The sequence below is a fragment of the Myotis daubentonii genome, chromosome 3, assembly GCF_963259705.1.
Source record: "Myotis daubentonii chromosome 3, mMyoDau2.1, whole genome shotgun sequence".
In the NCBI taxonomy this organism is placed as follows: Eukaryota; Metazoa; Chordata; class Mammalia; order Chiroptera; family Vespertilionidae; genus Myotis; species Myotis daubentonii.
In genome coordinates, this window is record NC_081842.1 from 17,222,620 (window position 1) to 17,245,645 (window position 23,026).

Here is a 23,026-nt window from a genome sequence, read left to right on the forward strand (position 1 = left end):
AGGCACATCCCCAGTAGGAGGTGTGAGGGGGGCAGCCGATCGATGTTTCTCTCTCATCGATGTTTCTAACTCTCTACCCTCTCCCTTCCTCTCTGTGAACAATCAATAAAATATATATTTTTTAAAAAAAGATACTTTTGAGAACAGTAACTGGGAAGAATGGAAAAAGAGCAGGTTTGAGCAGAGGAATAAGTAAAGCTACAATGCTGGCCAGGGATCAGCCTCAGCAAACCATATAGAGAGCTCTTGGGTCAGTGGGGAAAAAAGGAGACATATGTACCCGATCAGTCCAATTTGCTGGCCACAGTGGGCATCATAGCGACCAGTCGTTATGGTCGTTACTGCATTATGGTCACTGGCTTTTTATATATATAGATTTTTTCTTGTTTTGTTCTTGACTTTTTTTCTTTATTTATTAAGGGTATTATGTATGTGTCCTTATCCCCCCATTGCCCCCCAACCCCCCACTCATGCCCTCCCCACCCTGGTGTCTGTGTCATTGGTTATGCTTATATGCATGCATACAAGTCCTTTGGTTGATCTCTTCCCCTTACCCCCACCCTCCCCTGCCTTCCCTCTGAGGTTTGACAGTCTGATAGATGCTTCTCTGTCTCTGGATCTGTTTTTGTTCATCAGTTTATGTTGTTCATTATATTCCACAAATGAGTGAGATCATGTGATATTTATCATTCTCTGACTGGCCTATTTCACTCAGCATAATGCTCTCCAGTTCCATCCATGCTTTTGCAAATGGTAAGAATTCCTTCTTTTTTACAGCAGCATAGTATTCCATTGTGTAGATGTACCACCGATTTTAATCCACTTATCTAATGATGGGCACTAGGCTGTTTCCAAATTTTAGCTATTGTAAATTGTGCTGCTATGAACATAGGGGTGCATATATCCTTTCTGATGGGTGTTTCTAGTTTCTTGGGATATAGTCCTAGAAGTAGGATCACTGGGTTAAATGGGAGTTCTGTTTTTAGTTTTTTTGAGGAAACTCCATACTATTTTCCACAGTGGCTGCACCAGTCTGCATTCCCACCAGCAGTGCATGAGGGTTCCTTTTTCTCCGCATCCTCGCCAGCACTTGTCATTTGTTGATTTGTTGATGATAGCCATTCTGATAGGTATGAGATGGTATCTCATTGTTGTTTTGATTTGCATCTCTCCGATCATTAGTGACTTTGAGCATGTTTTCATATGTCTCTTGGCCTTCCTTATGTCCTCTTTTGAAAAGTATCTATTTAGGTCCATTACCCATTTTTTGATTGGGTTGTTTATCTTCCTTTTGTTAAGTTGTATGAGTTCCCTATAAAAGTTGGAGATTAGGCCCTTATCAGATATGACATTGGCAAATATGTTCTCCCATGCAGTGGGCTTTCTTGTTGTTTTGTTGATGGTTTTCTTTGCTGTGCAGAAGCTTTTTATTTTGAGGTAGTCCCATTTGTTCATTTTCTCTTTGGTTTCATTGCCCTGGGAGCTGTATTGGTGAAGATATTGCTTCGGCATATGTCTGAGATTTTGCTGTCTGTGGATTCCTCTAATATTTTTATGGTTTCCTGTCTTATGGTTAAGTCCTTTATCCATTTTGAGTTTATTTTTGTGTATGGTGTGAGTTGGTGGTCTAGTTTCATCTTTTTGCATGTATCTGTCCAATTTTCCCAACACCATTTATTGAAGAGACTGTCTTGAATCCATTGAATGTTCTTGCCTCCTTTGTCAAATATTAATTGAGCATAGTGGTTTGGGTTGATTTCTGGGTTCTCTAATCTATTCCGTTGGTCTATATGTCTGTTCTTGTGCCAGTACCAGGCAGTTTTGAGAACAGTGGCTTTGTAATACAGCTTGATATCTGGTATTGAGAACCCACCTACTTTGTTCTTCTTTCTCAGGATTGTTGCAGCTGTTCGGGGGTCTTTTTTTATTCCAGATGAATTTTTGGAAAGTTCGTTCTAGGTCTGTGAAATATGCCGTTGGTATTTTAATGGGGTGTGCATTGAATTTATGGATTGCTTTGAGTAGTATGGATATTTTAATGATGTTGATTCTACCAATCCATGAACCCAGTATGTTCTTCCATCTGTTTATGTCTTCCTCTATCTCTTTTTTCAGTGTCCTGTAGTTCTCTGAGTAGAGATCTTTTACCTTCTTAGTTAAGTTTATTCCTAGATATCTTAATTTTTTTGGTGTGATGATAAATGTGATTTAAAAAAATATCTCTCTTTCTGTAAATTCACTATTGTATACAAATGCCCATGTTTTAATGAACTTAAATTCTCTGGAATGTGTGGAGGAAGGGGAAAAATAAACACGTAAATGCTAAAAAGTGTACCAACATACATAAATACATTAAAAATATGTGTATAAAAAAGGTTGAATAAGTTAATAAGAAAGCATCATGTCATGATAGTGCTGTGCAGATAATTAAAGTAACAGTTAGTTGATAGAGATTGGTTAGGTGCTCACTCTAGATAGTTGTCAGGTGCAGCCTGTTTCAACAGGTGACATTTAGGTTGAAATCTGAACAGATGAGCAGAGAGCACATTTGAGGCAGAAGGAATAGCTTGTGCAAAACACAAAGACAGGAACAGAAAGAAGGTTATAGTGGTCGAAGTGTGGTGTGCAAGAGAAGTGGTATGACTGAGATCAGAAACATAGGCAAATCCCAGGGCTCTGTAAGCCATGAAAGGAATTTGGATTTTCTCCCAAGTATAATGAGAAGTCATTGTGGGATTTTAAGGAGTGTAAAGAGGCACTCTGACTTGTGTTTTAAGATGATTGTTCCAGTTGCCTTATGAAGAACGGATTGTAGTGGGTCTCAAGTGGAAGCAGGGGGGTTGTAGTCATCCAGGAAAGGCATGCTGGCAGCTTTGATCAGGGCTAATAGTAGAGATGGAAGTAAATGGCTCCAGTAAATTTGCTGGGTCAATGTGTATGTGGTTTGTCAATTTTGCAAATTGTTCTCAAAAAGATTTTACTTATTCACACTCCTCTAATGGTACGTGAATGTATCTATATATATAAAAGGCTAAGTTTCTGTCCGACGGTCCAACTGGCCAGTACATATGATGCACACTGACCACCAGGGGACAGATGCTCAATGCAGTCACTGCTGAGCTGTGGTGACTTGGCAACTGCGGTTCTCAGGTGACGCACCTTGGAACCAGAGGGGAGGGAGCCCGATTCCTCACGGGGCTGTGCAGTTCCACCTTCAGCTGTGGGATCTGTTGTTGCTGGGGCACTGTTGGCCCCAAATCTGGTTTACTGCCAAGCTGCAGTGACTTGGCAGTGGTGGTTTTTAAACTTGATAATATTGCACCTAAAGCTAAAATAGATGTTGCTAAAACCCAGAATGAAACAATACAAAATTTCCTTTCAATGTGCATGAATCTGTGCACCAGGCCACTAGTATAATAATAATAATAATAATAATAATAATAATAATAATGATGTGAAATTGCAAATGGTCTTGGAGATCCACACGTCAGTTTTACATATGGTGAAAACAAGGCCCACTGATCTTCCATGCATTAGATCAGATGACAAGTTTCTTTCCTAGGGAGGAAACCAAGGCATCCACTCAGTTCTGATAATCTATTATATACTACAATATTTTCTCAGCATTTCTCTTCTCTATGCTGTCTGCTCTTTTGTTTGACACTCCTCTCCACATTATATATTCACGTGTATATATTCTATTTTTTTTTTTTTTTTTAGGCTATGAACTTTGAGGGCAGGCAGAACTTGTCAACCTATGTTATCATTTTCAGCAAGACTAGTGCTTAAGAATTACCAGGATCAAATGAGAAAATCAACAACAAAAAGTGATCATTCATTATGTTTATGTCTCTGCCATAATTTGGTTACAGAGAGTAGTGAATCCCAACATTTCTATCATCATTAAATATCTACACTCATATTGCAGACACCATTAGGAAAACAATCCAAAGAATCCCTTTTAGCTGTATGTAATGGGAAAGATTTGGAATTTAGATTCAGAGATCTTGGATTCAAATATTGGCTCTGCTCCTTTCTGATTGTGTGACCTTGGGCCTTTGTTCCTCAGTGTTAAATCAGGCTAAGAGTACTCGGTACTTGTCTTACCTAGGTCACACAATTTTGTAGATTGTAAATATAATATGTGAAAGAACTTGTAAACTATAAAGTACAAGTAAGTGCTACTATTTAATAAAAGTTATAGTTGATTGAGCTCTAAACTATGCTTCAGATACTGTTCTAAAAGTTTCACATGTACCAACTCATTATTCCTCATGACATTCTAATGAGGCCAGGGCTATTACCATACCCATTCTTCAAATAAGAAAATATAGAAGAGATTAAATAACTTGTCTAAGGGCACACACTCAGTAAATGACAGAGCCAGGACTTGAACCCAGGAGTTTGACAGTACAGCCCTTGCTTTTAATGATAATGCATGCCGGGGTCCGACCCCAGCAGGTCCAGGGGTCCCCAAAGGTGTGGACGGAGTCGGCGAAGAAGGAATGACACGGAGACAGCGTTCAGTTGATCAGCAGCCTAACCAGGATCTCTAGCCCGGATCTCCAGCCAAGTTCTGGTCTGGATCTCCAGAGAGGTTCTGCTTAGGATCTCCAGCCAGGTTCTTTCCAGGTTCTCCAGCCAGGTCCAGTCACCAGGTTCTAGTCAGGTTCTCTTGCCATGTTCTATAGTCAGGTTCAGTCCAGGATCTTTTGCCATGTTCTCTCCAGCGAAGTTCTTCTGTCTGTAGGTTCTGTGTAGGTTCTGTCTGTAGGTTCTCTCTTCTAAGTCCTGAGTCTTTCTGTCTTGTTACATCTGTATTTATACCAGTTGATTCAATCCTATCAATCTCTATTACAAAGGTTAGGGCGTTTCTTATCTCCATTCCAGGGAGTAAAGATTATGTAGCTTAAGCATCATTGTTCGTAGTTAAAGTGATTAATTACCTGCCTGGCATTTAGTTGAGGGGTTTTATTCCCTCCCTAACTTCAGGGGAAAATCCCTACCTGGGGAAACAACCTTTCTCAGAGAGGAGACCTTGGTTAAAACACATAGTGCCAAGAAGGTGAGCAAACATTTTAAGAACAGTATGCCATATATGCCAGGTCCTTTGAAACAGCAAGGATGGACCGGCTCCCGGCAAATTCCCCCTTTTTTATTTTTTAAAAGCAGGCATTAAAAAGAAAAACCTGAAATGCTCTCTTGTATCCATTTTAAGAGTAGGATTGGCGCTTGCCGCTATTACCTGAGTCCTGATCTATCACCCCAGGGAGAGCTTGCCAATCCTGCACTTTCCCGGGGTGGAAAGGCTGCAGTGGGGTTAAGGATAAGGCTCCTTGGGCCTACCTCCTCCCATGCCTTTACATTTACCTTTCCTTCCTCAGAAAAGCATGGACATACTTCTTGTATAAAACGTTCTGTCTGACTGGGAGTAACCTTAATTCCTCTGCTAGCAAGCATATGTGTTAAAAGATCAATACGGAGTCTTTTTTCTTTAGGCTCAGTATGGCACATCTTCTTAATCTAAAGATCAATACAGAGTCTTCTTTCTTTGGACTCAGTATGGCACATCTTCTCAATCTAAGTTCTGTACTATCCACCTTCTTACCCTACTTATCCTCTATAGGGGGGTCTGTAGCACCCTGGTGGAGTCCTATCCATCCCGAGTGTGGGGGTTCTCAATGGGGGGCTTACCTAGGGGAATCCTTTTCCAGGGGTTCCCAAAGGTGTGGACGGAGTCGGCGAAGACTATCCACCCTGTTCCTACGGTGGAGTCCTATCCGTCCCGATGTGGGGCGCTTACCTAGGGGTCCCTGTTCAGGCGCCAGATGCTGGGGTCCAACCCCAGCGGGTCCAGGGGTCCCCAAAGGTGTGGACGGAGTCGGCGAAGAAGGAAAGACTCAGAGGCAGCGTTCAGTTGATCATCAGCCTAGCCAGGATCTCTAGCCAGGATCTCCAGTCAAGTTCTGGTTTGGATCTCCAGAGAGGTTCTGCTTAGGATCCCCAGCCAGGTGCTGTGTCCATGTTCTCTTGCTAGGTTCTCCAGCCAGGTTCAGTCGCCAGGTTCTAGTCAGGTTCTCTTGCCAATTTCTGTAGTCAGGTTCAGTCCAGGATCTTTTGCCATGTTCTCTCGCTAGATTCTGTCTCTAGGCTCTGAGGCCAGTTTCTGTCCAGGATCTTTTGCCATGTTCTCTCCAGCGAAGTTCTTCTGTCTGTAGCTTCTGTGTAGGTTCTGTCTTCTGAGTTCTGACTTCTAAGTTCTGTGTCTTGCTGTCTTGTTACATCTGTATTTATACCAGTTGATTCAATCCTATCAATCTCTATTACAAAGGTTAGGGCGTTTCTTATCTCCATTCCAGGGAGTAAAGATTATGTAGCTTAAGCATCATTGTTCGTAGTTAAAGTGATTAATTACCTGCCTGGCATTTAGTTGAGGGGTTTTATTCCCTCCCTAACTTCAGGGGAAAATCCCTACCTGGGGAAACAACCTTTCTCAGAGAGGAGACCTTGGTTAAAACACATATGCCAAGAAGGTGAGCAAACATTTTAAGAACAGTATGCCATATATGCCAGGTCCTTTGAAACAGCAAGGATTGACCGGCTCCCCGCAAATGCACTCTGTAAAGTTGACACTAATATATTCAGAGCACATATATCCTATACTAGGGGCCCGGTGCACGAAATTCATGCACTGTGTGTGTGTGTGTGTGGGGGGGGAGTGTCCCTCAGCCCAGCCTGCCCCCTCTCACATACTGAGAGCCCTCAGGCGTTGACCCCCATCACCCTCCAATCTCAGGATCGGCCCCTTGCCCAGGCCTGACGCCTCTGACAGAGGCATCAGGCCTGGGCAGGGGACCCTCATTTCCCCCCATCACTGGTTCTGCCCCCCACCCAGGCCTGATGCCTCAGCCAGAGGAGTTGACCCTCATCTCCCTCTGATCACCAATCACCGGATCGGCCCCTTGACCAGGCCTGAGGCCTCCGACAGAGGTGTCAGGCCTGGGCAGGGGACCCCCAGCTCCCCGTGGTTGCGGGCTCTGCCCCTGCCCAGGCCTAACACCTCTGGCTGAGGCATCCGGCCCGGGCAGCAGGGACCCGCAGCTGCAGTGGCCCCGCGATCGTGGGCTTCGCTTTAGGCCCAGGCAAGGGACCCCTAGCTCCTGGGACTGCCAGCTTCGACCGTGCCCAGCTCCCATCGCTGGCTCCACCCCTACTTCCTGCTATCACTGGCCAGGGCGGCAAAGGCACCTGATTCTCCGATCATGGCTGGGGGGCAGGGCAAAGGTGGCCCCAGGGCCGCCTTTGCCCTGCCCCCCAGCTCTTAGCTCCCTCCTGGATTTCTGATCACTGTCAGTGGGGCTTCTTCCTGCTTTCCCTTTCGCCTCCCTGCATTGTGCCTACATATGCAAATTAACCGCCATCTTGTTGGCAGTTAACTGCCAATCTTAGTTGGCAGTTAACTGCCAATCCTAGTTGGCAGTTAATTTGCATATAGCCCTGATTAGCCAATGAAAAGGGTATCGTCGTACGCCAATTTCCATTTTTCTCTTTTATTAGATAGGATAATAAAAGGCTAATATGCAAATCGACCAAATGGTGAAACGGCCAATCTCTGTGATGCTCAACACAGGGGGCAGATGCTCAACACAGGAGCTGCCCCCTGGTGGTCAGTGTGCTCCCATAGGGGGAGTGCCACTCAGCCAGAAGCTGGGCTCATGGCTGGCGAGCACAGCGGTAGTGGTGGGAGCCTCTCCCGTCTCCACAGCAGTGCTAAAGACCCCTCGGGGGATGTCTGACTGCTGGCTTAGGGACATCAGTCAGACATCCTCTGAGGGGTCCCGGACTGCAAGAGGGCACAGGGACTACCCCCCAGTAATACAGTTAATATATTATATGTGCTAGGCACTGTGCTAAGTACAGAGGGTACAAAAAGGAAGAGCAGGGTTACTTGAGGTCTTTTAATTATCTGTGGAGGTGAAGAATTTTTTTTAATTTGAACAAAGGGAAAAACCTCATACTTGAACAATTGTAATGATCCTTGACTTATTAGCATGTGTGAATTCACAGATGAGTCAACACAATAATATAGATTAGCACACATTTTATTACTAAGTACCCTATCAGTAAAAATTCTTTATTAACTGAGCCATAATTTTAAAAGAAAAGTAACATCCTGTTTTACTATTCTAAAGGGATTAATTTTATTTCAAAAAGATAAATAATTATATAGTTTTCTTTCTTAATATTTGTGGATTCTCAAACACATTCAAGACTTCGATCAGGTTTGAAGACCTCAGCCAAAGGGAAATCACTTTCATTTTCAATTTAGTGGGCAGGGTGACTTTTACTTAAAAAGTTCTAAAATAAACATGTGCAGGTGGATTTACAACTCTATATTTTTATAACTGTAGTACCATAGAAACCGGATTTCTACAGCTTTATAGAGTATTTCATCTTAGCTATCTAATGGAAGTCTGATTTTTAGAATATTTAAAAAAATATTTTAATTGGTGCTCGCTTCTGTAGCACATATACTAAAATTGGAACGATACAGAGTAGATTAGCATGGCCCCTGTGCAAGGATGATACACAAATTCATGAAGCATTTCATATTAAAAAAAAATATTTTAATTGATTTCAGAGAGGAAGGGATAGGGAGAGAGAGAGATAGAAACATCAATGGTGAGAGAGAATCATGATTGGCTGCCTCTTGGAGGCCCCACACTAGGGATCAAGCAACATGGGCATGTGTTCTGGCAGGGAATCAAACCATGACCTTCTGGTTCATAGGTCGATGCTCAACCACTGAGCCATGCCTGCTGGCCAGGCAAGTACCATGATCTTTAGAAACTCATTCCTATGGTGATTTTTTGAATATTTAAAAGAATTTTCTTCAGTTGCATGTCATACAAATTCAATTTCTTCTTGCATGAATTTTCCTGAGACACAACAGATGATTACACAAGGCCATTTATGTAAGTGTATTGCTCAGTGATATTATCAGCCAAAATTGTAGGTTGAGGTCAAGTGATGTCAAGTCATTATTTAAAGAAACAAAGACAAAGGGAAAAAGACAAATTGTGGAGGGGAAATTTAATACATTTTGGCAACCTAAGTGGGAAGGTCAGTAAAGGACATGAAGCTAGGGTGATGTCATTATAATTGGCTTCAGTTCAGAAGTGGCAGGGTGGCAGTTAGCCAAAAAGGCACTTTGATGTTGTTTGTTTATATATCCCTATTTAGCTATCCATAACCAGGAGTGGAGATTACAGCAGATAATTTTACAGTGGATGATTGAATATTGTAGTTACTGCATTATTTTAAGCTTTGTTTCTAAAATGCAATGTCTATCTTTTATTTAGAGCTTTCGTTTTTAAGATTTATTTCCTTTATGCAAGAAGATCTGCAGGACTCTCTACAATTGAAACAGGACAACTGCTGCAGAGATAATTATTTGATGAAGTGATCTGGATATAGATTTTGAGTTTAGACAAAGCATTTAAGGAAAGATTCTCATGAAATGTTAAAATTATGAAATAATCAGATCTCTGCAGCCTCCTGTCCTGCTTTATGGGTGCTATTCATGCCAGGCCTATAAAGAGGAAGAAAGGAGTCAGCTGGAAGAATGTTTTTCGTTTTTAGTTTCTCCTTAGCTTGCATTATGCACTTTTCTGCCTAGCAGACCATGGCCACTTAAATAGCTGTTACTCTATTGGCTAAATCACATGTATTTAGCAACTGATGGCTTTCTATTGGTTAAAGGTTTTAGGTGAAATTTTTGTTGCATGTAGATGTTATAAAGCTGTCCAATAGAAATATAATTCAAGCCACAAATATGAGCCACATGTTATTTTACATTTTCAAGTAGCCACACAAAAAAAGTTAAAATTAAGTTAATGATATATTTTCTTTAGTGCAATATACCCAAAGTAATATTATTTAAATATATAATAAAAGAGAACTCATACAACTTAACAAAAGGAAGATAATCCAATCAAAAATGGGCAAAGGGCCTAAATAGACACTTTTTGAAAGAGGACATACAGAAGGCCAAGAGACATATGAAAACATGCTCAAAGTTACTAATCATTCGAGAAATGCAATTAAAAACAACAATGATATACCATCTCATACATGTTGGAATAGCTATCATCAACAGATCAACAAAGGACAAGTGGGGGCGAGAATGTGGAAAAAAAGGAACCCTCGTGCACTGCTGGTGGGAATGCAGACTGGTGCAGCCACTGTGGAAAATAGTATGGAGTTTCCTCAAAAAGTTAAAAATGGAACTCCCATTTGACCCAGTGATCCCACTTCTGGGACTATATCCCAAGAAACTAGAAACACCCATCAGAAGTGATATATGCACCCCTATGTTCATAGCAGCACAATTCACCATAGCTAAGATTTGGAAACAGACTAAGTGCCCATTAGCAGAGGAGTGGATTAGAAAACTGTGGTACATCTACACAATGGAATACTACGCTGCTGTAAAAAAGAAGGAACTTTTACCATTTCTAACAGCATGGATGGAACTGGAAAGCATTATGCTAAGCGAAATAAGCCAGTCGGAGAAAGATAAATATCACATTATCTCATTCATATGTGGGATATAATGATCAACATGCCCTGATGAATAAATAAAAATAGATCCAGAGACAAATGGCAGGGATGGTGGAGGGGCGGTTAGAGCTCAACCAAAGGACTTTTATGCAGGCATATAAGCCTAACCAATGGACACAGACACTGGGGTGGTGGGGGCTTGCCCTCGGGGGTGGGAATAGTGAGGGGCGGCGGGGGAGGGGGGTCAATCTGGGAAAAAGGAGACATATGTAAAACTTTAGACAATAAATAATAATAAAAAAAAGCAGTGCCAATACTGGAACTGGTTTTGACGCTAACCTGATACTTATTGCCTTACTCTTCTCTACCCATTCTGGGTTCTCTTCGCCTTTAGTTATCACTTTTGCTAATTTAGACGGCTTATCTAGTGAGTGACCTTGCCCAAGTCTTTTTCAGGCCATAAGCAGCCTAACAATTTACTGTCAAATCTGGGCAGAGGTATCCACTTGGTCTTTCCCACTGATGGCTCTTACTTCCAGAGGCCAAGACACCAACCTGAGTTAGGGGGTGGGGTTTGCTAACTGCCATGTTTGTATACTCCAACATAACGTGAAGGATAGAGGAAATGATTACTGGGTAGTTCCATGGTCCTGTTGCACCCATTGTAAACTGGACCTAAAGAGTCTATTTATTACCATGTGCCCTCATTCTGACATGGAGTCCCAGATGACTTTGGGATCCTGAATAATAAATATAGTCTTGAAATTTCTGGGTATTCTCTTTCTCCAGTGTATAATTACCTGAGTAAATGGTCACAGGTTTCCTTAAAAAAAAGGGGGGGGTGGGCTGGTCGAATTATTAGCGTGTAATGTTCCTCTTGGTATTGCATGGTGATTCCTCATGGATTCTTGACATCTTCAGTTACTGGAGGTCCATACAGGATGGGGTAGATCTTGAGAAAGACGTGTTGTATTGAAAGGCACAAGTCTCTGCATTGTCTTCAAGTAAGGGGGGAAATGCTGGTTTTTAACAGGGAGGAATAGACCACTACCAATAAGCCCAGAACGGTCAAGAGAATCTGGGTATCCAAGAATTTTAAGTGCATAAATCTAGACATTCCTAGTCCAGGTTTACTAAATCCAGGTTTTGGTCTTGACATTGCGGAGTTGCCTATTTTAGAATTTAACCTGCTCCAGAATTCTGCTAACTTTATCATTCAGTTCTGGATAAGAACCTCAGCTTTCTTGGCCTTTCACCTACAGTAGAGCAGAGATTCTTTATGTGCTGCCAACGAATCCCCCTGGCTGTCACACATTTCCTTAAATTGGTGATTAATTATCTCCATTTTTTTCATTGTTTTCTTCCAATGAATTAATAGCCCTCAGCCACAGCCATTCCTTCCCTAGTTCCCATAATTTTGTAATACTTCCCCCAAATCTCTTAAAAGCTTGAGATATTACCTATAGCCTTTAGTGCTTTCCTTTCCCAGCCTTTGAGTGAAAGTCTTAATTATTGCATTGCTATAGTTTGCTAGAACAGTGGTTCTCAACCTTGGCTGCACATTATCACCTGGGAATCTTTTTAAAATCCTGATTTCTGGGCCTCATCCTCTGGAAATTCTGTTTCTTTGTTATGGGGTGGGGCCACAACATTAGTAACAAAGAAAGAATTTCCGGAGGATGAGGCCCAGAAATCAGGATTTTAAAAAGATTCCCAGGTGATTCTAATGTGCAGCCAAGGTTGAGAACCACTGTGCTAGAGGATATTAGCACCCACCTATTACCAATGATGGGGTATTTACTGCTATCTATCAACAGATGATTCAGCTCCAAAAATCTCATTTTATTTTATTATTTTTAAGTTTTTAATTTTTTTCAATTACAGTTTGCATACAATATTATTTTCTATTAGTTTCAGGTGTATAGCATAGTGGCTAGACAAAGCGTTTCCTCCAATATTTCCAGTACTCACCTGGCACTATATATAGTTATTACAATATTATTGACTATATGTTCTATTTTAGAATCTGCTTTTTAGGAGCACTCTGACTTCTACTGCTTTAGTTCAGGCTTTGAGATGGAGATTTGCATGAGCCAATTTTATTGACGAATGCTCTCAGGAATTGAATGTGGGGGCATTGAAAGAAGTAGGATTAGGCAGAGGGAGAGATTGAAACTGGTAGTTGCAATAAACAAGTTCTGGAGTTTATATGTCTCTTTAGAACTGTCCCCAATTAAAGTACGAGGACTGGTCCTTTCCCCCTCCATATTCCCCTTCCTTAACCAGTCATTGGATGTGGACTGCCACTGGGGAGGGGCATAACCTTGGCGTAGGTGGCTCCCAGATCCCAGGAGGGAAACTCAGCTATGACCTATCAGCAGCCTATACTCCTGGAAGCTGGGATGTGCATGCCTTGGTCCACAGGTGCTTGTGGGATGCACTCCATTAGATCCGAGGCATAGAGTGATCAGCTTCTTTGTGAAAGATTAGAATACACAGAACAATACTCTCAGCCCTTGTTCTCAAGGCAGAGGTCAGGAAATGCCTGGGAGCAACATCTGAAAGTTAAGAAACAACAACAAAAAACCAAAAAGAACTCATGGAAACGAACAATAATGTGGTGATTGTGGGGAGATGGGTTTTGGGGGAGATGGAGGAGGGTATAGGGCGGATAAATGGTGACCAACAGGAGACTTGACTTGGGGTGGTGAACACACAGTACAGTGTATGGATGATATGTCATAGAATTTTACACCTGAAACCTGTATAATTTTGTTAACCAGTGTCACCCCAATAAATTTAATAAAAAGGGAAAACAAAAGGAAAGTTAAATCCTGGATTTTGTGTCTTGCATTAGGGAACATCTGAAAGAGTTCCCTGCTGTGGATGTTAAAGGTGAAATCCTCTAGCAATTACTAGAATTCTCTTCTAATCACAGAGGAAGTTATGCTTCTGCAAATTTGCACTTTTGTGACCTGAATACACTCTCCCATTATAGTATTCAAAGGCTGGCCTAGTTCATGCTGAGCAGGTGGGCAATCACTGATAAATTCCTGTCAATAAATGATGAAAATATCTCAGTGGAGACTAAGCGAACATATGTGCAAAAATTATAGTGGGGGCAACAGCCAGAAAAGAGAAGTCTTCCAATTCAGTTACCCCATTCAGTATAATAGTTGTATATAAATAACTTTGTCCATGATACAACATTCTCAGAATATTTACTGAAATAGATACATCACATCCCCATTAGACTATCCCAGCAAGCATCTCTCTGGACAAACAGTTTTGACTCTTTCAGTTCAAAGAAAAATTAGATTACGGGTCAGTAAATCAAATATGAGACCAAACATTTTCATTTGTTATGTGATTAATATTGCTATGTCATTTTTTGTTATATTTAGGTGCAATCTTCTGTCACAGACTTTAGTCGTTTATATAACTTAAGCACAATTTCTTTTGGGCACTAAGCCACATCAATCATCAAGTTCTAAAATTTCTGATGAAGCTTTGCTGACAGTGAGAAATTTCAGTGTTACAATCAAGTAATTATATTATATAAAATCTTGGTACTAAAGTGTTCCATTTTTTTCTCTCATCAGTTTCTACTGTCCTTTCTTCCTGCCTCATTTATTGAGTATAAATAGCTAGTAGAGGTCATGGACAAGTGTGCAATTAACTGAAACCCAAATGGGCACTGTTCTATTTGTAACTTTTTGATGAGAGTGTTGAAATGAACACCAAAGAGTCATACATTTAAACTCAGAAAGAGATATTTGTTCTTAAAAATGCTGTTAGTTTACTATGTAGCTGTCGCCTACTTTTTAATAGCTTTATGAATATATTTGATGTTAAAATGCATAACATAAAAGAAATAAACTTTATATTTTGTTCCTGGGGTGTTTAGACACAGTATTAGCCAGAATTAGGTGAGGCTTCAAGTCATTGGCAGCATGACAGACTTATAGACTTAGGATTTTCTTCTCCTCTTTCTTTCCTTCTCCTTCTTCTCCTTCTCCTTCCCTTTCCCTCCTCCTTCTCTGCAACTTCTTGCTCCCACTTCTTCCTCCTTCCTCTTTCTCTCTCTCTTTTTTTTTGGCCTTTAGGGAACATACTCTAATGTCCTCTTTTATGTCCTATCTTATCTTTTCTTCCTCTGAAGAATTTGGCTGCAATGGTTTTTCTCTCTTTAGAATTATTTCCTCCTCTCCCAGTTTTTTTTTTTTTTTCCTCCATCCGGTTTATGCACTCTAGGACCCTTATTCTGAATTCTTTTTCTGTCATGTTGCATGCCTCTGTATTACTTAGCTGCTTTTCTGGAGAGTCCTCCTTCTCTTTCCTTTGGGGGTTTCTTTGTCTACCCATGTTTGATCTCACTGACATATCTAGACGTTGAGTCGTTCAGTGGTTGCTCCCTTGGTGGCAGTGACTCCTTGGTCTGTGGTTGCTCTTCGGGTGGTTGTGGTAGCAGCTGCTCTTCAGTTGGCAGCAGCTCCTCTGGTGGGTGCTGTTCACAGCTGTGGTGGCTCTTCTGGCTGGTGGGGCGAGGTTTCACGTACAGCTGCTGTTCCTCAGCACAGGGTGTGGTGCTCAGGAGGTTGCTGTTGCTTGGATCTGCTGCGTTGATTTAAAGGCACAAAATACAACACAACAAGGCACCACGTACCAGGCACTATACACAAATATATTCACAATATTAATAACCCCAAATAAAGGTGACCACCTGAATTAAGAGAATTAGGGGATAAGGAAGAAAGAAGAGAAAAAGAGAAAAGAGAAAAGAGAAAAGAAAAGTAGGGACCAAAAAAAGGAGTGCAAAAATGAAATTGGGAAAAAGGAGGGGGGGAAATAAAAGTGAGAAAAGAAAAGAAAAGAAAAAAAAATGAGCGAAAAGAGAGAATGAAGTGGAAGAGGGGAAGAGACTTTTTATATGAGGAGAATACTCCTATAGAACCGCCACTAATCCCAACAAATTCCAGCAACAGCTCCCTGGAGATGAATGCAAACTAGAAACAACCAATAATATAACGATGAAAATAGAATGGAGAACACTAATCCCAAAATAAAATAAAGAGAAAATAAAGTGGCACTTTAAAAAATGGTAAAATGGTAGCAGTAATAATACTGGTTAAAAATAAGAAGGTAGTAATTAAAAGGGTAAAATCAGGTGATGGAAAAAGAAGAAAAAAAAAAAGAAGAAAAAAAAAAGAAAAAAAAATTGGTTTCTTAGTTAAAAGGTGAAAAAAGAAAAAAAAAATTGCAGTAGTGAAGGTCCTTTGGTTCTTCTATTCTTCAGTCTGGCTCGCCTTAGACCTGCCCGGTATTCAGGAGAGTGTTGAGTTTCCCTGCGATACACTGTTCCTCTGTGTTGTAAACCACAGTCCTTATTTTAAAGCAGGCTGCATTTGTTTCCCAGACTGCCTTATTTTGTGTTTAGCAAAGAGTCAGTTTGTGGGTCAGCCTCTGGGTGGCAGTGTTCTGGGGTTGGCCTCTGAGGCTATAGGGCCTCTCTGTCCAGTGGAAGTTCACTGCCCAGAGCTGGCTGCGTAATAGTTAGTTACCGGCGCTGTGTTGTTGCTGGGATTGAAAATCCCTCTATAGGCCAGACCCTGTTAACTCCCAGGGACTGATCAGGTTATTTTAATCCTTGATCTCGTTCAGGGTGGAATCTGGGTGTGGCTGTGCTCCTTGCCTGGGGGCTGGGGGGAGGAGTCTCACTCCTCCGGGGAGAGAATGGCTGCCCCAGTCCTGGGCTCAGGGGCGTCTCAGCACTCAATTCGCTGCCACCTCTCCCGGCCCCCCTTCTCTCCTCAGTCTCTCCCCAGATTCCACTCCTCCGCACACTCTCCCTCTCTTCAGCACAGGTGAGTGTCTGTATCCGAAATGTCCCATGAACAGGATTCAGTGAAAACAAACAAAGAAACGCCGGCCACGGAAACGGGGAAGGCTTGGTTTCTGTAAGCTTCTTCTCTTACCGGGACTGTATGGTCAGGTCAGCTCTTCAGGCTGCCCCCTTTAGGCTCAGTCCTCCCTGATCACAGAACCCAGCTCTCAATTCCCCCGGTGGCGCCAGGAATCCCGCGGTTCTCCTTTCCCCCGTCAGGGGCTGTGCCTGTACCAAGGGACGCGGCTGTCTGCCACGCGGTCTCCCTCCGACTCTCTGGGCTCAGAGGTCTGGCAAACTTTTCTGCCCAAATCCCTGGTTTTTTTACCTTTCCAGGGGAGTTCTGCTCTTCCCAGCTGCAAACCTTCTCACCAGCTGAGCAATTTCGCCAATTTGGGGTGGATGTTATTAGTTTCAGCTGCTCACTCCATTTGCTCCGGGACACAACCTGGGACGCGTCTGCCTATATCGCCGCCATCTTCCCTAACCTTTTTTTTTTTTTTTTCCAACCGTAGTCTCTGGATTACCTTCCAATCTGTTTATTCCTTATTTATTCAAGTAATTTCTCCCTTTCTATCTTTTAAATGTGGGTGTTACTCCTGGTTCTGCTTTTGTCCTCTACGTTGTGTTACTCTCCATTGTCTGTCTTTGCTGCTTCATCCTCTTCCATGACTACAACACGATCTGTATGCCAGTGACTTCCAAATCTGTTCCTAGACATAGTGGACCATCCTTCACTATAAGGATGCTCTAACGCAGTGGTTCTCACCTTCCTAATGCCGCGACCCTTTAATACAGTTCCTCATGTTGCTACTTCATAACTGTAATTTTGCTACTGTTATGAATCATAATGTAAATATCTGATATGCAGGATGTATTTTCATTGTTCGCGACCCACAGGTTGAGAACCACTGCAAGGCATGCACATAGTTCAGTTTGAAGAGTCACAGACTGTGAAGCAGAAATGTAATTTTAATCATGATATCACTTATATGTGGAATGTAAAGAACAAAATGAATGAAGAAACAAATTAAAAATAGATGCAGAGATGCAGAGAACAGACAGATGGTTGTCTGAGGGGAGGGGATCGGGGGAGCTGGGTGAAAAAGGTGAAGAGATTAAGTATAAATTAGTAGTTACAAAATAGTCATGGGGATGTAAAAGTACAGCATAGGGAATATAGCCAATAACTATGTATTGTGCCAGGTGGATACTTGAAATATTGGGGCATCACTTTTTAAAGTATATAATTGTTTAACCACGATGCTGTACTAGTGGAACTAATACAAAATAATATTGCATTCATCTATAATTGAAAAATAAAAAATATAATTTTATGTTCTATAATATCTATTTTTTTTCAGAAGACAGCATAGTTATTTAAAAAACAATAATTTCAAAATTATGTACCAAACTCTGAATCTATGGGCTAGGGTATGCCTTAGGTAAATGACCAAGATCTTCATTAATTGTTCAGTTATTAAATAAAACTTTAAATTAGCTGACTATGTAGAATAGTGGTTTTCCACATTTCCATAAGAATCACTGGGAATGCTGGAGGTTAATTAATTCCTCTAATTAAAAAATGGATCTGAACTGGGCCAATGATTGGGAAATTTTTAAACTTTCTTCGCAGATTTCAAGTCTTGAATGTCTTATACTTTTTTCTCATGTCTCAGTCTCTCAAATTTTCCTTCCACTCTGAAGGATTCTCTTGTCCCCCTTCTTTTTCCAAGCGGGCATTTGGGTGTAAAAAGAAGCTTTTATGTCCTCTGGCATTGGGAGAGGGGCATCTGGGCAATAACCCTACTCCACTCACCCTCCCTGATGTCCAGCCCACCTCGCCTGGTCTTTGACACCAGTCTCTGCCTCTTGCAGGGTAGACTGGCCTGCCTGGTCTATCACGTATCCTGAGTTGGTCTCAGCTAAGGTGTGAATGGTTCCACTATGTTTTTTTTTTTTTTTGAGGTATGTTCTCTTGATGACTTATTTCCTCACCACTTCTAATGATGTGGTTGTCTTTGCCAAATGCCTGGCATCATCTTCTTTTTTTTTTCATTTTTTTAAAAAAATTAATCTTTATTATTGAGATTATTACAGATGTCCCTCTTTTTCCTCCCATAGCTCCCCTCCACCTGGTTCCCACTCCAACCCAGGCCCTCGCCACCCTATTGTCTGTGTCCATAGGTACTGCATACATGTATATAAGATCTTTGTCTAATCTCTTTCCGCACCCCCCAAACCCCCTTTCCTCTGAGAATCGTCAGTCTGTTCCATTTCCATGCCTCTGATTCTATTCCATTCACCAGTTTATTCTGCTCATCAGATTTATTTTATTCATTTGATTTTTAGATTCACTTGTTGATAGATATGTATGTGTCACTTTGTTGTTCATATTTTTTATCTTTACTTTTTTCTTCTTCTTCCTCTTCTTAAAGAATACCCGTCAGCATTTCATATAATGCTGGTTTGGTGGTGGTGAACTCCTTTAGCTTTTTCTTGTCTGTAAGCTCTTTCTCTGACCTTCAATTCTAAATGAGAGCTTTTCGGGTAGAGTCTTCTTGGTTGCAGGTCCTTGCTATTCATCACTTTGAATATTTCTTGCCACTCCCTTCTGGCCTGCATAGTTTCTGTTGAGAAATCAGCTCATAGTCATATGGGCACTCACTTATAGGTAACTACCTGTTTTTCTCTTGCTGCTTTTAAGATTCTCTCTTTGCCTTTTGCCCTTGGCATTTTAATTATGATGTGTCTTGGTGTGGTCCTTTTGGGATTCCTCTTGTTTGAGGTTCTCTGTGCTTCCTGGACTTGTAAATCTATTTCTTTCACCAGGTAGGGGAAGTTTTCTGTCATTATTTCTTCAAATAGGTTTTCAGTATCTTGCTCTCTCTCTTCTTCTGGCACCCCCATAATTTGAATGTTAGTATGCTTGAAGCTGTCCCAGAAGCTCCTTACACTATCTTCATATTTTTGGATTCTTTTTTTCTTTTGCTCTTCTGGTTGGGTGTTTTTTGCTTCCTTGTATTTCAAATCATTGATTTGATTCTTGGGATCCTCTAGTCTACTGTTGAATCCCCATATATTATTCTTTATTTCAGTCATGTTTCAGTGTATGTTTAATTTCTGACTAGTCCTTTTCCATTTTTTTTGGGCATTCTCACTAAGATCCTTGAAAGTCTCACTAAATTCCTTGGAGGTTTCTAGATTTTTATTTATTTATTTATTTATTTATTTATTTATTTATTTATTTATTTATTGCTTAAAGTATTACAAAGGGTATTACATATGTGTCCTTCCCCCCCCCCCACCCTTGACAATCCCCTGGCCTCCCCTACCCCTCAGTGTCTTATGTCCATTGGTTATGCTTATATGCATGCATACAAGTCCTTTGGTTGATCTCTTACCCCCCTCCCTCCTGCTCCCCAACCCTCCCCGGCCTTCCTGCTGCAGTTTGACAATCTGTTTGAGGCAGCTCTGCCTCTGTATCTATTATTGTTCAAAAGTTTATAATGGTCTCTATTATCCATGAATGAGTGAGATCATGTGGTATTTTTCCTTCATTGACTGGCTTATTTCACTTAGCATAATGCTCTCCAGTTCCATGCATGCTGGAGGTTTCTAGAATATTCTTGAGTAACCTTATAACCATGGTTTTGAACTCTATATCCAGTAGTTTTCTTTCTTCCATTTCTTTCATTTGGGACATGTTTCTTTATCTCTGCATTTTGTATGCTTCCCTGTGTTTGTTTCTATGTATTGGGTAGCTGCTAAGTCTCCTTGAGTTGATAGAGTGGCCTTGTGTAGTAGGTGTCTTATAAGGCCCAGTGGTTCAGCCTCCCCAATCACTTGAGGTGGACACTCTTGGTGCGCTCCTTTGTGGGCTGTGAGCACAGTCTTGTAGTTGAGCCTTGATTGCTGTTAGTGTCACTGGGAGGAGTTGACCTCCAGTCCAATTGGCTGTAGGGACCAGCTGTGACTACAGTGGGGGAGCTACTGTGTAGGAGACACCCTTATGGAGCAGGACTTGCTTTAGTGGGGCTTTGGTGCTCGCTGAGTCTGCCCCTTGAATGTGTTGCTTTTGGATGTAAAGTGTTGTAATCTGGTATGGTCTCACACTGACCACTGGTACACTGGCTCTTGGATCTCCAGGGAGGTACAAAGTTAGTCACTGCCTGGGGCCACCCAGCAGGAGCTACAGAGAGATCTGCAGATTCCTCCTTTTTGTATCAGATTTGGAGGTGCCCAGATGAGGCCCACCTGTGAAGGAAGGCAGGCTGGTGCTGGTGCCAGTCTTGGGGCCTCTTATTGATAGGTTTGGGGCTTCCTGACACAGCTGCAGCTTGTTTAACAGAGTTTTAGCCTGAGAAAGGACAGACCATTCTAATGAAAAAGCTGCTGCTCACAGCTTGGGTGGGGTTGTAAATTGGGTAGGGCAGGGTCTCAGGAAATCACCAGGGCAGAGAAAACAGACATGGCTTCCAGTTAGCCCTGCAACCAGGGAGGTCCCAGCACAGGAACAATGATTGCTGCGAGCACCTCCATCTGGAAGAAAGCTGACCCTGAGTTCCTGCCCTAATGCCAGACAGTCCAGCTTCTCCCTGTATGTATCTAGGTCCCCCAGAGTCTCACCCAGGCACTGGGATTCAGAGGAAGCAGGAGCTTGTAAATTCAGTTTGTGGTGCCAGCCTTTTACCAGGAGCTGCGGGGTCTCCAGCAGCCTGTGTGTCACTCAGCCCCAATCCGCACTGGTTTTTACAGCCCGTAGTTCTTACTGTCCATAGGGACTTCTTTCCCCAGCTCTGGGACCCTGGGCTGGGGGTCTGGTGTGGGGCTGGGTCTCCTTGCTCCTCCAGGTGGCCTCTGCAGAGGGATTTCCCTCCCGATTTAAAAAAGCGGCCCACATGGGTGCCAGACCAGCCAGTTCCGCGCTTCCGCTCCTCCTACTCTCAATGCTCTTTCTTCGTTACCTCTCTAGTTGTAGTATTTCCACTCAGTCAGCTTTCCCGTGGTTCTGGATGATAGTTGTTCTGTCTTTTAGTTGTAATTTTAATGTGGTTGTGGGAGGCAGCAAGTACAGGCGTTTACCTATGCCGCCATCTTGGTTCTGTCGCCTGGCATCTTCTTTAGCCTACCTTTTCTGCACTTGTCCCGCAGAGCCACACTTACCTTGTAAGGTTGCCCCCAGGCTCTCTGTATAGGTAGTTCCCCCATGAATTGTTATTCTACAGTGTTCATGTGGATATTGTAGCACGCTCTCTACTTAGTTTCTTTAACTGACGGAAGGTTCCCCAGTCTATGCCCAGGGAAGAATCAGCTCCCAAACTTTTACATCTATCCTTTCCCGCCCCCAATATACTCAAATGTGTTTCTGTCCCCCCACTCTCCACAGGGGTCTTGATTCCAGGATACCTCCGTCTCAGTGTGTCACTCAGGGTCTCGGAGGAACCAGAAATGGCACACTCAAACTGGTCAATTTTAGAAGAGCTTAATAGAGGGACTCTTTCCAAGGCATGGAGAAACCACGAAGGACAGCACAGGATTTGGGGGCTAGAAATAGCAGAATGGCCAAGCAGCAGTTGGGGGTCTTCAGTGGAAGCAGACAGCTTGTAACAATTCCACAAGGAAAAGGAGAGTAGGTGCCCTGACACCCTTTTCTCTCTCTGGTTCTTTCTAGGTGCTCCTCACAGGTTGGATCCAATAAGAAGCAAGAGGGAGAGGAGCCTGTCAATTCAGCCTACCCACTATTGCAATACAACGTTTCTAGGTACTGCGCTTCACTTCGTTACTCAGGTAGGAAACCTGGGAATTGTCCTTTATTTCTCCCTCCTTTCATCTCTCTCCTCTTATCGTAGCCAGGAATGATACCTAACAGTTAGTGAATTTTTACTGTGTGTCAGAATAGCACTGGGTACTTTGCATACATATTTCAAATATAATCTTATGTGGGAGACACTCTCTAACTGACAGGCAACTGAGGCTTATAGGAGTTAATTTCCCCATGGTCCTCCAATGGTGGAATCAGACAGGAACCCTGGGAGTCTAGTTCCAAAGCCTGCTTATTAACCTCCGCAGTGTATTGTGATCAACCAAATTGCCAAGGCCATGTGTCGACTCTGTCACTCTTTTTTTTATTCCCATTTGAGCTTAAGCAAAGTCCTAATAGATGTACATACTCCTTTTTTCTTATTCCTTTTTCTAACCCCAATCCATATCCCCTGTTGCTATTTGAGTTATGTTTCCAAAACCAGCAAGCAAAAAAACCCTAATCATATTACTCTTTGCTGAAGTTCTCTCATTAGTTACCTTTTGATAATAGGGTAAAAGCTATATATCTTCCCAAGACATATGAAACTAGCCATCATCTGGAACCAGTATTTATTGATTCTATTCCTCCCTCTTTATATATGCTCACCAATATATATATATATATTAATGTTTTATCTTTTCATCATTTCTTTAGCATACTGCATTATTTTGTCTCTTTTATTCACTTATGCTTTTGCTAGAATATTCAATCTACTACCATCATCTTTCACTGTTAGTTTTAAATACATTTTTCAAGACTCTAAATATTATCTC

The 23,026-nt window shown here is 41.9% G+C and overlaps 1 long non-coding RNA gene and 1 other non-coding gene across 2 annotated transcripts in view; both read left to right on the forward strand.

Moving 5' to 3' along the window:
- LOC132229210 (uncharacterized) overlaps window positions 1-22,237 on the forward strand; it is a 123,992-nt gene extending 101,755 nt beyond the window's left edge. Inside the window, exon 3 of the long non-coding RNA XR_009451654.1 lies at window positions 22,122-22,237. This is a non-coding gene — a long non-coding RNA (uncharacterized LOC132229210). The remainder of the gene's footprint in view (window positions 1-22,121) is intronic.
- LOC132232037 (U6 spliceosomal RNA) lies at window positions 8,511-8,617 on the forward strand. The gene has a single exon (XR_009452201.1). It is a non-coding gene; the product is annotated as a U6 spliceosomal RNA (small nuclear RNA).
- Window positions 22,238-23,026: the final 789 nt, after the last annotated feature.